The sequence below is a fragment of the Drosophila takahashii genome, chromosome 2L (genome assembly GCF_030179915.1).
Source record: "Drosophila takahashii strain IR98-3 E-12201 chromosome 2L, DtakHiC1v2, whole genome shotgun sequence".
NCBI classification, from domain to species: Eukaryota; Metazoa; Arthropoda; class Insecta; order Diptera; family Drosophilidae; genus Drosophila; species Drosophila takahashii.
In genome coordinates, this window is record NC_091678.1 from 10,408,434 (window position 1) to 10,422,188 (window position 13,755).

The window sequence follows — 13,755 nt, forward strand, 5'->3', positions numbered from 1 at the left end:
TTCTTCAAAATTTTGCACTCCCTGGATCCTTTTGTGTGTTCGTCCTGTGCAAATTAAAAGCATTTATATATGTATGTGTTTGTGGGCGACCCCCTGGGAGGAATTACGTCCTTTACCCCTCCTTACCCCCAACCCCTTTCCAAGCCCAAACGAATTATGCACAAACGACGTTCGTCCAACGTTGCGTATACGTAACACACTACTGTGTGTGCCAAGTGTTTGCGTGTGCGTGTGTGTGTTGATTAGATTTTCTTGCAAGAAAACTGACCAAAGAGTTTCCCATACATCAGTTGACCACATACACCCACGCACACAATCACACACACAGTTATATAGAAAGAGAGAGATTTGCACTTTTGCTTGTAAGAATTTTCGGGAACTCGTGCAGTTGTACGGTTGTATTTTAAGAAGCTGACCACACACTTACACCCGGCTCCCCCACAAGTGCATATGCAACACCCACCCGAGCACACACACACACTGGCAAACCGCATGCAGCTGCAACAGCTTCCGTTTGCCACCCCCTTTGGCCACCCAAAAAGTTTTCGTTTTGCTTTCTTGGACTTTGCCTAATGCACATTTTTGCATTTTGCCCTAGACAGAGTCGGCATGCAGATTGCCAGAGCGAGAGGGTATAATTCGAAAATTTCTTATTAGTGAGCGAGTGAGAGGGAGAGCAAGTGCGAAAGTTTGGCAAAGCAATGGCCGGAGCGAGACAGCTATAGGTACGAAGAAAGTGCACTAAAGTTTTTGGGTGCCGGGCATAATGATTCAAGACCTGGTTTGGGGGTTATGTGCATCAATTGCTGACTGGGCACAATAAAATCCCATTTTTTTTATTGCCGTTTTCTTGACCACAATTAATTCTTATCCTAATTGTGAAGGCCACCAGGGATTGACAGAAGGGTGACGACCCCTAAAAACAAAGGTGCATATGCAAATTTCCTTTTTGTCGTCTGTATCTAATGCATTTTAATATCTCACATTTAATTACTCATTTCTTCGACTTAAGTCCAGCCATTAAAATTGTATATATTTCACAAGTACAGTCATAAGTCATCTGGAAAATTTCCATTTAATTGGTTAAAAACTCTTGAGGAAATGAAAATTAATGCCGAATTTCGCATAAATACCAAGAAAAGCGCCTATCAAAAAACAAAGTAAATTGCTCATTTATGTATAGAAGATGCCACACCCCGAGCGCCCAATGCGTTGCATTTATTTTCGTTTGGAAAATCTTAAGACATTTGCAAGGACCTCAACATCTCCGAGGCGAAAACCTCACACCCATCGAAGGCCGAACCGAAAGTGATACATAGGGAGCGAGCGAGAGAGATTTAGAGCTAGAGCGAGACCGAAAAATCGCACGTGTGTTGGTCGAAAATTTTAATCAAAATTTATCTTAAGAAAAATGGATTTCCCCCTTGAGCGAATGGGTAAGTGTGTGTGTGTGTGCGTGCGAGTGAGATGACGGCTGAAGCAACAAGGCCTACAAATCGATAGAATGCCTGCTGTTAGGCCTTAAGACTCCTGCTGGATTTTTCGAGAAGAACGCTCCATCATAATAATTATAAGACGACCAAGTTTCTGCCGAAGGTGTCAGTTTATCTGGATTGGAGAATGTTTTCCATTTAATATGGCAATGATTGCGAAAGCAGGCAGTCCTTTGCTTGATCTTGGATATCCTTATGTCCTTCTCCTTCCACAAACCCTTGCTTCGATTGTCTGACGGGGACAGGCCCCCAAAATAGAGCGTAACTCACACCTCATATCAAAGGGTTGTCCTGTACGGTCCTGTAGGTTTTGGGCCAGGTTAAACAGGGGTTATGGATAGGGATATGGTTCGGGTTCTGGTTCTGGGTCTGTGCGTGTCGCCTTTGTTCTGCGATGATGCATCGTCGTCATTATGATTTTCTATATATTGTGCGAGAGCATTGGGCAGTGAGGGCGTGGGTGTTTGCGTTTGTGTTTGTATATAATTTTCCACATATAAATATGCACATGGGCCTCTGTCTCCTCCACGCATCGACAGTACATCCGTTTGGTTTCCCTCCCCCTTTTTCCCACCCGCTGTTCGAGTGTGTGCATATGTGTGTGTGTAAGCAATTATGTGTGCTTTATGTTTGTGTACTCGATTCTTTTTTCGCTGGCTGTTTAATGTTTTTATTGCATTTCTGTGTACAGGTTTTTAGCGATGGGCCGCTGCTGACAGCACATATGCCTATACGGCTATTCAATTAAACGCATTAACTTGATTTTCAATTAACTTTCAATATGACCGCAACAAGAGATTTTTCATGCTCGGCTCCTAGAAATTGTGGGGAAAGATGACGCGAAAAAGGCGTACATAACCTTTTTATATTGTTTTTATTATATGATACGCGCTTAACATGATTAATGATGTGCGAAGTGGTAGATCAAACAGATCGGTGTTCTGTAAAAGTTTAAAGGCACCTGATAGATGGGCATTTTAATAATATTTAAATTAGTTGGTCGTGATTATTAATGGTTGGCGTCATGTACTCTTTTCATTTTAAAATACATAACATATGTATTAAAAATATAATTAATTTAATTTATAACTTCCTGAAAAGACTATTTTCCAGGGAACGAAAATAACTGTTATTGTAAATTTTTCATACAAAAAAATCACGCACTTAGAAGGGTCCTAAAAATTTTTTAAATACACCACAATTTTTATTAGCCATTGTAGTTTACAAATCCGTAATGATTTTTATTTTTTGATTTTTATAATAAAACTCAAAAAATAACTGTTATTTTTTGATTTTTATGAATAACAGTTATTCCCTTGACATTTTTGAAAAAATGAAATAATTAAAAAAAACATAATACCCGTGCTTTTTATAACTTACTAAAAATTTGTTAAAAAAGGCAACCGCGCATATTTTATACCTATATTTTTTTAAAATTTTGTTTACCCACAAAATCGCCATAAATCAAGTTTGAGTTTTATTTTGATCACGACGAATAACTGTTATTTGTCAACTTTTATTATAAAACTCAAAAAATAACAGTTATTCTTTGAGTTTTACTTTACAAATCAGAAAATAACTGTTAAAGTGTGATTTTTAAAATAAAACTTATAACAGTTACGTTCCCTGCTATTTTCCCATGTAGTTTTGGTTGCTGTGATATAATCAGCTAAGTTTAGAATATTTTAGTGAAATTAATTTCGGTATCCCAATACACACCCCCATTTACTCCCCTTCCCAAATTCCTAGCTGCTTTCTGATTCACATTAGCATGTGATTCACAAATGACTTGGCACAAACTACTTCCGCATATATATGTAGGTACATATTTCAAAGAAGACTAAGATCCCTTCAGCTCAACCCTTTTACGGTCCACCCCCGTGTCTTTTCCCACTTTTCCCACCACCGAATCGAGAAATTTCACCGCTTTTCCAGCGTTATTTCCATCAAATACTTGAATGTTTTACTCGAAAGCCAAACACAATTAACTGAAATTAAACTAGGCACAATCTCAGACCGAGCAACCCTTACCGAGCGAGCACGCCACCGTTCCATCACTTTCCCCCACTTTAAGCCTTTCTCCCGGCTCTTTATCCCTGCACCCTTCCTTGAGGCTTTCACCTGCATCTTGGCTTCCCTGCACCCCATCTCCAACCCCTGTTTCCACACTTTTTAATCACTTTGTCACCCCTTAACCAAGCCGAGCCGAACCCTTTTCTGTCAGGACAACCCAAATGCAAATCAGACACATTTTCCTGCCCAAAATAAGAAATTTCGCACCCAATGTGAATTAAAATTGCGACAGTTTTTTTCCTGTATAGAAAACTTGTTTGTATACACTTTTAGGGAGTATATCACATTTTAATAAGAATGATTGTATATTATAATTTAGATTTTCCATCGAAATGTTAAATGTTCAATATATTATTTTACAAATGTTTTCTACTTATTATAGTGAACCTTATAAATCGAAGTTTATTTTCTTTCTAAATCAGAGTTTATGGTTAGTTATTAAATTTTATAATATTTTGTTTTTTTATGAACATTTTAAGAAAGGTCTTTGTTACAAGTTGGTAACTTAAAATTATTTTTTAACGATTGGTTGCTTTACGATAGGTTACAATAAATTTTGCTCTAAAACTAAATTACCTTATAATAAGAGTAGCTACAACTTAAATGCTGATTCACAATTAAAGAGGGAATTAAAAATCTCGGTGTCTGAAAAAGGGTTTAGCATTTTTTTTTAAAACTTTACTTTTTTATTTCCTTGTTACTTGGTTTCGGAAAGTAAAATGTATTTTTGATTAGGACTGTCCTGCACAGAAACAAACAAGGGATGCGGAAAAGAACTGAAGTTGGGACCGTATCGTGAGCTGAGACTGCGGGCTAGCTCCCCTCACTCCCTCTTCTTATCATCATCAAACTTCATCGCCAAAAATCCTCCCCAAACCCAAGTCCCTCCCGAATGACAGAACCTCTACCTCCGAGTTGTTTCGGAAGATTTTGCGCCTTGTTGTCATGACGGCGAAGACGAAGGGGCGCGTCAGTTTGCCCCTCCACTGCCCACCCACCCCACACAACGCCCACTTCGTCCCATCAGGCCACCATCCTCATCATCCATCCAGTCACTGGATGTGCCGTAAGCTTCCACGCTAAGCGTAAACTGAGCTCGCGTCACCAGAATCGTTAGCGCCGCCAGGAGGGAGGATGTCTTTGTATTATTTTCAGCATTTAATTTGTTGCCTGCGACGACGAGGATGCGAATGGGCGAGCAGAGTGGGGGGATGGGTTTTGCGGGGGAGGTTGGCATAAGGACAAGCGCTAGGAACGACGTCACCATTTGGCCCGTCTCTGTTACTTTGTTTCACATTTTTCGTGCCCAAAAATAAAATAAAAATGGGCAGAGCTGCACCCCCACGGCCCACAGCTCAACTCCCTTGACCCAAACACCACCCCTCAGATTGTTTCGTTGAGTGTGGAGTGTTCCCAATTTTGGACGCTCGTTTGCGCTTATGTAATAACCTCGAATCTAATTACTTTTTGACAATATCGTAGGAGAGAGGGAGAGAGGCGTCCACCAGGGGCTACAGTTCCACACAAGAGTTTCCCTGGGTTTCCCCCCTTTCATTTTTATTGAGTGTGTAGTCGGGGCGGCCTAAGGGGCATAATTGAAGGACTCTGCACGCAGGAGCTGAAATAATATTGCTATTGACATTGGATTCAGTTGGTGGGCTTTGCAGGGACCTCAGAAATGTTGGTAAGCCAAAGTTTCGACTTTCGTATTTCAGGGGTTACGGGTTTAGGAATCGTTAGAAGACAATCATCCTCCAGCTAACCTGTCATGTTCTTCCGACTTCCTTCTACCCTGCCCCATTCATTTCTTACTCACATTTTCGCTGTCTTTTGTAGCCCTAATTTCGGCATCATTTCTGCTGTTCTAGGAAAAAAAGCACCCTTGCCAATTTATCGCTTCTTCGCCAAGGTGGGCTCAACCCCATTCAAACTCTTTTTTTCTTTCGACCGAAAGCCGTCATTTTATGCAAAACAGCTGGCGAAATATTTGAGCAAAAGGTAAGGGTAAAGAAAACCTGAACCCAAAATCCTCATGAAAAACGGGCGGCCTAAGAAGGGTGGCTTCAACCCACTTTTTAGGCCTAAAACCGAACTTTTTTTCGTGTAAGCGGAGAAAAGTTATGAAATGTATAAAAAAAAAAGTTAAAGAAATATTCTGGGACTTGGGATTGGGTGCTTAGAGGTGAGCCGTGCGGCATATCCTTCATTAAATCGAAGAACAAACGAGCAGACGAGCACAGCTGGAGCTGGGGAACACATGTACCAGGGTCCGGGACCAATAACCTCGCCCCTGCACTGGGCGAAAAAATTCCACTAAAAATAATAAACATTGGTTTTCTTTTTTAAAACAAAGTTATTTAAAACTGTGACTTTCTGCGGCAATACAATGGTGAAATATACATTTTTCCCTTTTTCAACTGAATTTTTTAAATGATATCCTGCGAATTTTATATAATTTCAACCACAGTGCAGTCTGTTCCTGTCCCCGGATTTCTTTCATTTTAGTTTCCCATTTCTTTGCTTGCCCCTGCCTCAAACTCCGGCGATGTATGCGACCCTCTTCAAATGTGTTGCCTTTGCTTTGGCCAGCCATGTGGCGCTGCTCCTGCCACAAGGCTGAGGCGGGGGTGGGGGAGGAGCAGGAGGTACAGCGGAAGGAGGACACGAGTGCCAGGACGAAAACGAAGACGAGCGGGCGTTGAGGACGTCGACTGACCCCCCCACAGACCAATATACACCCGCCACCCACCCCAGTGGCTGCAACAACGTTTCAAATTCAACGACAATGATGATGAGGACAGAGTTGGGCGTTTCAGGGTTTCGGTGGGGGAAGCGATGTCGAAAAAACTTTTTCTTGGCATTTGTTGAGCAGGAAACGAGCCAGGGACGGGGTGGTTCGGGTGGAGGAAGTGGCCTGAGATGGGAGTTCTCTGGAAAAAAGGCGGTATGCCACCGTGCTAGACGAAGACTGCTCTAATGTGGGCTGGGCCCTGGCCCGCCTTGTCCTCCCCTCACTTTTCTTTCCGATGGGAAAAGGGAACTGCCTGACTGACGAGCGCGCGTTTTCATTTCGTCTTTGCGAGAGTGGGCGCCTACACTGACCAAAAAGAAAAATCAGAAACAAACTCTATAGATGGAATTTGACTTATAATTTAAAACTTTAACCAACCAAAAATAAATTTTTTTAGAATTCTAAGGTCTTTTATATTTGAAATAGTTTCTATTTTTGGTCACTTGAATTTCTTCTGTAAGGATGGTTTTAAAATACCACGGTTTCAATGAATATGTAAAGTTTTATGGCTGCTTCTGAGTAATTCTGTTAGTACCTACTTAAAGATGTTCTCTAAATGTATTTCATAAATTCCAACTTAAAAATTTAAAATTCTTAAGAATAGTTTGTCTGTAAAAATATATACCCTTAATTGGACATGTGATCTGAGAACAATATTGAAGGCCTCAAGTCTTTTTATAAAACGATTATCCGATTTCTCGGCCAATATCATGATTTAATTTTCTTTTTTTTTGTGAGTGTTTTTCTTTTTTTCTCTTTTATTTTTTGTTCACCCGAGTTAGAAGCGTTTGGTGTGGGGACGCGGGTGGTGTATTTTTTTGGGCAAGGCCGCAAGGATCTGCCAGGGGACCCGGGCCAACCGAGTGTTACTTCGAGTCGAGACCCTCTGGCAGCTCGAAACGTTCGCTGGGGGTTCGCTGCGGTAACCATGTCGCCTGATAAGACACAATGGACATATCAAATTGTGGCTTAACCCGTGTGTGTATGTGTGTGTGGGCATCGGTGGGGGTGGGCCACAAAGGAGACCAACTTTGGGGCGCGGCAGTCAGCTGAAATATAAATGGAATTTATGGGTGGCCGTCCTAAACCCAGCGCCTTTGCCTTTGCACGGGGTAACCCCCTTTTGGAGCTTTAAAAAGCTGTACCGATTTCAAATGCTTTATGTATATCAAATACAACTTTGACCAAAGCGAAGGGGTGCTGGGGAGGGGAGGTTCGAAAGGGGGGAGAGGGCTTTAGGGGGCGTACCTCCAATCCATCAACTGTCAGTTTGTGGACGCGAAATGCCGTGGAAAGCATAATGCGCGTTACATGAAATGAGTTTTGATGTGCGGCATGGGTTCGAGGGCCCATGGCCGTCGGCTCAACCTAACATAGTTATCCTTTATGTGAGTGTGGGAGTGTGTTTGGGTGTGTGTGTTTGTCGGAGGGAGCCAGTTCGCTTATGGCTGTGTGAGTGCAGCGAGGGACAATTTAATGGCCTCGGGTTATTTGGGAATAGGTTGAAAACAAAGCGCTGGTCAAACACTGCAAAGGGGTTGGGTTGGGGATTGGGAATCGGGGATCGGGGGAGTGGGGTACCAAAAACTAGACACCCAGAGCAGAAATATCCCCCGACCAAAAGCGAAACTGACTGAAAAAATAACGAACAGAAAAAGGGGAAAAATATACGCTGCAGCACAAAGAGCAAATGGTAAAAATTAATGCAACACTGGGAATGGTATCTGGTGGGGACTTTGGCCAGAAGCCAGGAGCCAAGGTAAAGGCAGGAAGGGAATTGATAGGGACGAGTTGCCAGCAGCACCGTTCAGCTTTCTCCGCTCCTTAATAACAGGGATCGTCCGTTTCAAAGGGGGGTCTTCCATTTTCAAAATTCCCCCCTTTCGAACCAACCACTACTCTGACTTACGACGATGTGATTCCTGTAAGGAAACACTGTGGAAACCGCATGCAGCCGACTTCAGTAACACAATTAAAACTTTGATAATCGTAAATACAACGACATAATCGATGAGACGTGTAGTAATTTATAATTGACCACTTGTTTTACATTATTACTTAACATTTTATTCATTCACACAAACACAGTTTGATCTAAAAGACATTTTTACTGGTTTCCGGTTCAGAGCACATATGTAAATTATTTAAAATTATTTTTTTCAATACTTTTCAACGTGTGTAATGTGGGTTAACTTTAGATTATCAAAAATAAATCCCGATAAAAAAATTTTTAAAAATGATTATTTATTTTTAAGAATTATTATATGGTTATTACAAATTATAATGTGGTTTTTAATAGACCTTAAGTTTAATTTTTATTATAAAGTACTTAAAGATATACTGTTCCCACAGTGCCAACACGGTAACCACCCACCCACCAGCATTCATGGACCCCCCACTCCTAAGCAACCCCTCTCGACCACCCACCCTCTTATGACGATTATTTTTATACCATTTATACCCCGAACCCAGAAACTTTTCGTCCTGCCGAAAATTTCAGCGATTGCTTTCGCCTTCTCCTTTTCCGTCGCCACTCCGTTCCACTCGACCCTCCGAACATTTTCCGAGCTTAGCGCAATGGAAAAGGATTTTTGGTCTTTTATTGCACGTCAGACTTTTTGGACCGCTCGCAGGACTTCTTCTGCTGTCCGGGTGTGCGGACTCTGATGTTCGTCCTCCCTTCCACTTTGCCATTATGCTGCAGAAGCAAGAAAAAATTTAACGTTTATTGCTTGCGCCAATGAGCTGGTTCTCCTTCGCCACCATCCTTTTCTCCCTACCCCCAACCCCCAACTCGGCATTTCCATTTCCACTTCCATTTGAGCTTAGTCCTTTCGCCTTAGCGTTTGGGGCGCCAAGTTCCTTTCGCCCCTTTCGTCTCCGTCGCGACCATGGCGATATTCTCAGCCCCCCGTTTCCGTTTTCCCCGCCCACCAATCCCACTGGGTAACCACCCCCAGCCCCCCTTTGCCCCTCGATTTCTGTGCCGACTGCTTTTGGGGTTTTTCTTTGGATGCCTTTTCGTCCTCTGGCTGGGAACCGCCATCTTGTTGTTTTGCTGAAATGCGAAGGACATTTGATGTAATGATGCCTGGAGGCAGCCACCACTGTATCTATATGTGTGTGTGTATGTTTGAGGGATCAGCTCGAAGAGGTCCTGCGTCCTTTTCAGCAGGAGCACCCCCGAGTCTCGCTAGCCAGCTCGCTTTGTTTGAGTTCACTTAAGTTCAACGCTTGGGTCCAGGTCCTCATTTCCCCTCCGCCGAGCGCCAACCTAACCCCGTTCTATTGCAAAGTTCTGCTGCTGCTGCTGCTGCTTTCATTATCCTTTTGGCGTATCCTTGCCCTGACTCATGTGGGCGTCTTGAGAAGCCGTCGCCAAGGCGCACGGAAAAAAAGGTCACAGGTCTGGGCAGGGGGGAGGATGGAGGGGGAAAAAGGAAAGCAGAATAAAGCCAAGAAGGTGGAGAGGGACAGGAGGCGGTGGGCAAAAGGACAGGAAGGACGCCGAGTGTGGGGAAAAAAATAAGATGAATTACTTCTTTTGGCCGCAGCGCCAATGACCAAACTGAATCTGGCAAACACCCCGCACCTTGGAGTGGGGAAAACCCACCCATTCTTTTCCTTGGTTCCCAAAAACAGGACGACCAGCAGACCCTGGCCGGTCATCAATTTTCGTTCTGGCCGCAGGAAGAAGAGAAGGACAAGAAGCATTCCAAGAAAGCTGTCCGCTTAGTTTTTCGAACACTCAGCGAGGGGTGGGGTTGAGGAGGGGAAAAGGGATTTGGTGGGATGGTATGGGAGTAAAAAAAAGAAGGGCAGGAGGGTCAGCATCCTAGGCAACCAATGTCCAGCATCCAGCATCAGCAGCTACGCTCCGAGATTAGATTTGATGGGTTTTAGGGTGCCCCAGCTCCTGCTCCATCGCATGTGTCCCATCCCGGCTCATCCTGTTCAGGTCCCTTCAGTCCCGGTCACAGTTCCCGTCCCTTTTTTCACTCCCCAAGTCGCCATCGCATCGTCTTGACTGGCTGGGAGATTTTCGAGGGATATGTCTTACGCCATTATATGCTACGAATATTTTTTCTGTTTTGTTTCGTTTCGTTGCCCTTGCCGCTGGCATGGAGCACGCAATTTATACTTGTATTTCATTTTGGTCGCTTTTTGTTGGTTAGAGTCTGGGGGATTGGGAGTATGTGGGGGAATAGGTATAGCTAGGCGAAGGAAAAGTACGAAAGGGACTCGATTTTGTGTTAAAAAAAATACAAATCTAAAATAATTGTGAAACGAAAGGCCGTCGGTAATGTGAACTTTCCTAAACCTAATTTTATGGAACTAAAATAATCTTTATAAAATTAAATTAAAAAAAATAAATAGTTTTAATTTCAGAAATTTCTAATTTCATTGCCTTTTCTTAGACCTAATTTAGCCAAAATATTATTTTCGTTGTATATCATCTTAATATCTGTGTATCAACACCCTGCACTTAAATATTAATTTGTAATTTCATCACTGGGTGGGCAAAGATGCCATTTGCCAAAGTATTTCTGTCTAATGTGCATGAATGAGCACACAATGATTTGACGATACTTGGGCAGATCTTTTTACTGCTCAACGCCAGTTGCAAATTTAATGCTGCCCCAAGAATATAGAGAAAATACTTTGCACAATCAATGGCCGACCAATCAAAAGTTGAACGCAATTAGTCTAAATGCTTTTTGCTGGGAGAGGCCTGCTTAAGAGTGGAGCTTTAATAAACATATATTAAAATTTTAGTTATTTATGTAAATCTCAAGCGGGTTGACAAAGCAAGGCAAAATTCAAATCTCGAAATATACTCTACATATTATGTACTGGAGATATCTCAAGAAAGCAAAACCCCCACACTCAGTCGACTCGACTCGAGTCGGAAAATTAAATGGCTGGCACATAGGCCCGGCGCCCGAACCTTTTGCAATTATTCACATATTTGAACAAAATTTTAAGAAAATGCAGCAGCAACAAATTTTCCAATCCCCAAAAAGACGTTGCAATGCCAGGCCATTCGGGCATTCCATTCTGTTGGTGGAAGCGAGAAGGTAAGCCGGCCTGTGCGAGGAGAGCAGCACATTCTGGCAGGATCTTAAGAAATTGCACAAGAAATTCGAAGATGCAGTTGCAGATGCAGTCGTTGTAGTTGTAGTTGTAGTTGCAACACGGCAACAAGCAGCCTCTACTGGGGGCGTCTTGCAGGGCAACCGTGCGTATGCGTAATGTGTTGGAAGGCGCCTAAAACTATGCAAAAGTCGGCCTATTGTTGTAAGAGTGTGGGTGCAGACCCCTACTTTCGTGTGCGAGTGTGTGTATGTGTGGGCTCTTAAGCCCGAAGTGAGTTTGCCGAAAATGCAGTCGAAGAATCAGTGTTTTAGGGGCTGGGGGTGTCGTTCTGTTTACTTGACATTAAGTGCATGGAAAACTTATTATTGCAGGCTCTGACAAGCACAAAAAGCAACTACAACATAAACGCACTCCACACACACACTTACACAGATACACACACAGCATGTACATAAAAAGATTTGGCTTGCAAGTAGGCCTAAAGATCTGGTTGCCAAGAGGAGTTCCGGACTCTGGTCTCTCTCGCCTTCTCGCTCTATTTCTCGGCTACGAGTTTCATTAAATTTTAAGACAACTTGGCTTTTTTGTTGTACATAAGTATCGGGCAATAGGCGTGCATATGGCCATGTATTGGCCGAAAAGGCCCAAGAAAACCCACACTCGGACATCATAAATTTCCAAAGAGTGGGGCTTAGTTGGAAAATCACTGAGGGGCAAGCTCAGGGTTGGAGAAATGAATGAAATGCACTTTGTGGGGGTTGGGCCCTTGCAAATTGCAGCCCCCCAAAAGGCGCCCTGTGCAGTCGACGCAGCTGCAACTGCAACTGCTGATGCTGCTGTCGTTGTCCTGTTTCGGTTACTGAGTGCTGAGGCTCCAGTCCTCCCCCTGTCGTCTTTAATGCATTATTTTGTGTGGCAACACTCAGCGGTAATAACCTCGAGATAAACCCACACCTGCACCGTTCAGCCAGGTGACGTGTGTAAGATGCGATGAGTGTGCGAAGTTTAAGATGTCGTCCATGTCTTTGTATTTTCGGACTCTGTCGTCCCCGTCCCCTGCGTGTGCATCCTGCCACTGGACTTGATTAAAATTGATTGAAGCAAATAAATGAAATTGGATTTTTTATGCTCACTGATGGCTCGCAAGAGTTGCGATTCGCAATGAAATCAACCAAACCGATTCGGGGAAAGATTTCTAATTACATCTATCAAGGAGTGGCTACTTGGTCAGCTTTAGTGACTGGTAAGGAGAGAGATTTCTAAGGCCATATAACTTAAATATTATTTTAATTCTTGAGAATAATTTCTAAGTATTTATATTAGTATTATTTCAACCATTTATAATGATCTTAAAATATTTGAATAGTTGGAAAATTATTGTCAAGAATGTCGAGTTTAAAGAAAATAATCCTGATTTACCGAAATAACCAGTTTTGAGATTTATTACATTTTTTAAGGACTGCCAAATACTTATGTTGAGATTAAAAATAAATCTTATTGCTATATTTAAAATTGAAAAATTAATTTAAAATATTTAAAACTAGTATTGTTCTTAGTATGGTTTGTAAGCAGAAGGATATTTAGGGTTTTGATATATGCACCGCTTTAATAAATAGTCCGTGCCAACCTATAATTTTAGACCACACCCACATGTGGGAGCTTAAAACTGATTAACAAAACATTCGAATGCACATACAGTCAGTCGCTCGATGGCAGTGAATATATACCGCACTCAACTGCTTAGCCTACCTCAACAAAACGGGTCGTGGAACGAGCCCACGCAAAACAAGCAACAGACCAGCCAATGGAACGCAAGCGGGCCATCACACCACAATCATAACCATAACCGTGGTCTAAGCGGGGACCACTGCACCACAATGCACCACAGTGGCCGAGGCCCCACCATCCCCCCCATCTCACCCCCTCGAAAAACCCTTAACCCCTGCTCGCCCCGTCGGACAAAGCCCATTGGCAATTTTTGGTCGAAGCGTCAAAGCAGAAAAAACATCGACGGACACAATAAAAGTTTTGTAGGCGCGTGCATAGAAGGATTGGCAGGGATGTGGAAATTTCGGGAGGAGGCAGGAGGATGTCCTTCTCGCTCAACCCGCTGCGTTTGACTTTTTTCTATGGCCTCACCGCCGGGATGGCGCAAAATATTTCGATCAGGCGTAAAATGTGCGCAAAATTCAAACAGCATTTCAGCAGAGCGTTTTTTTTTTCCATTTTTTTTTGCCTAGTAGCCCACTCTCCTCCTGCCAGGTTACCCTATTTTTTGTGTGCATGTGTATGCTGTATTTT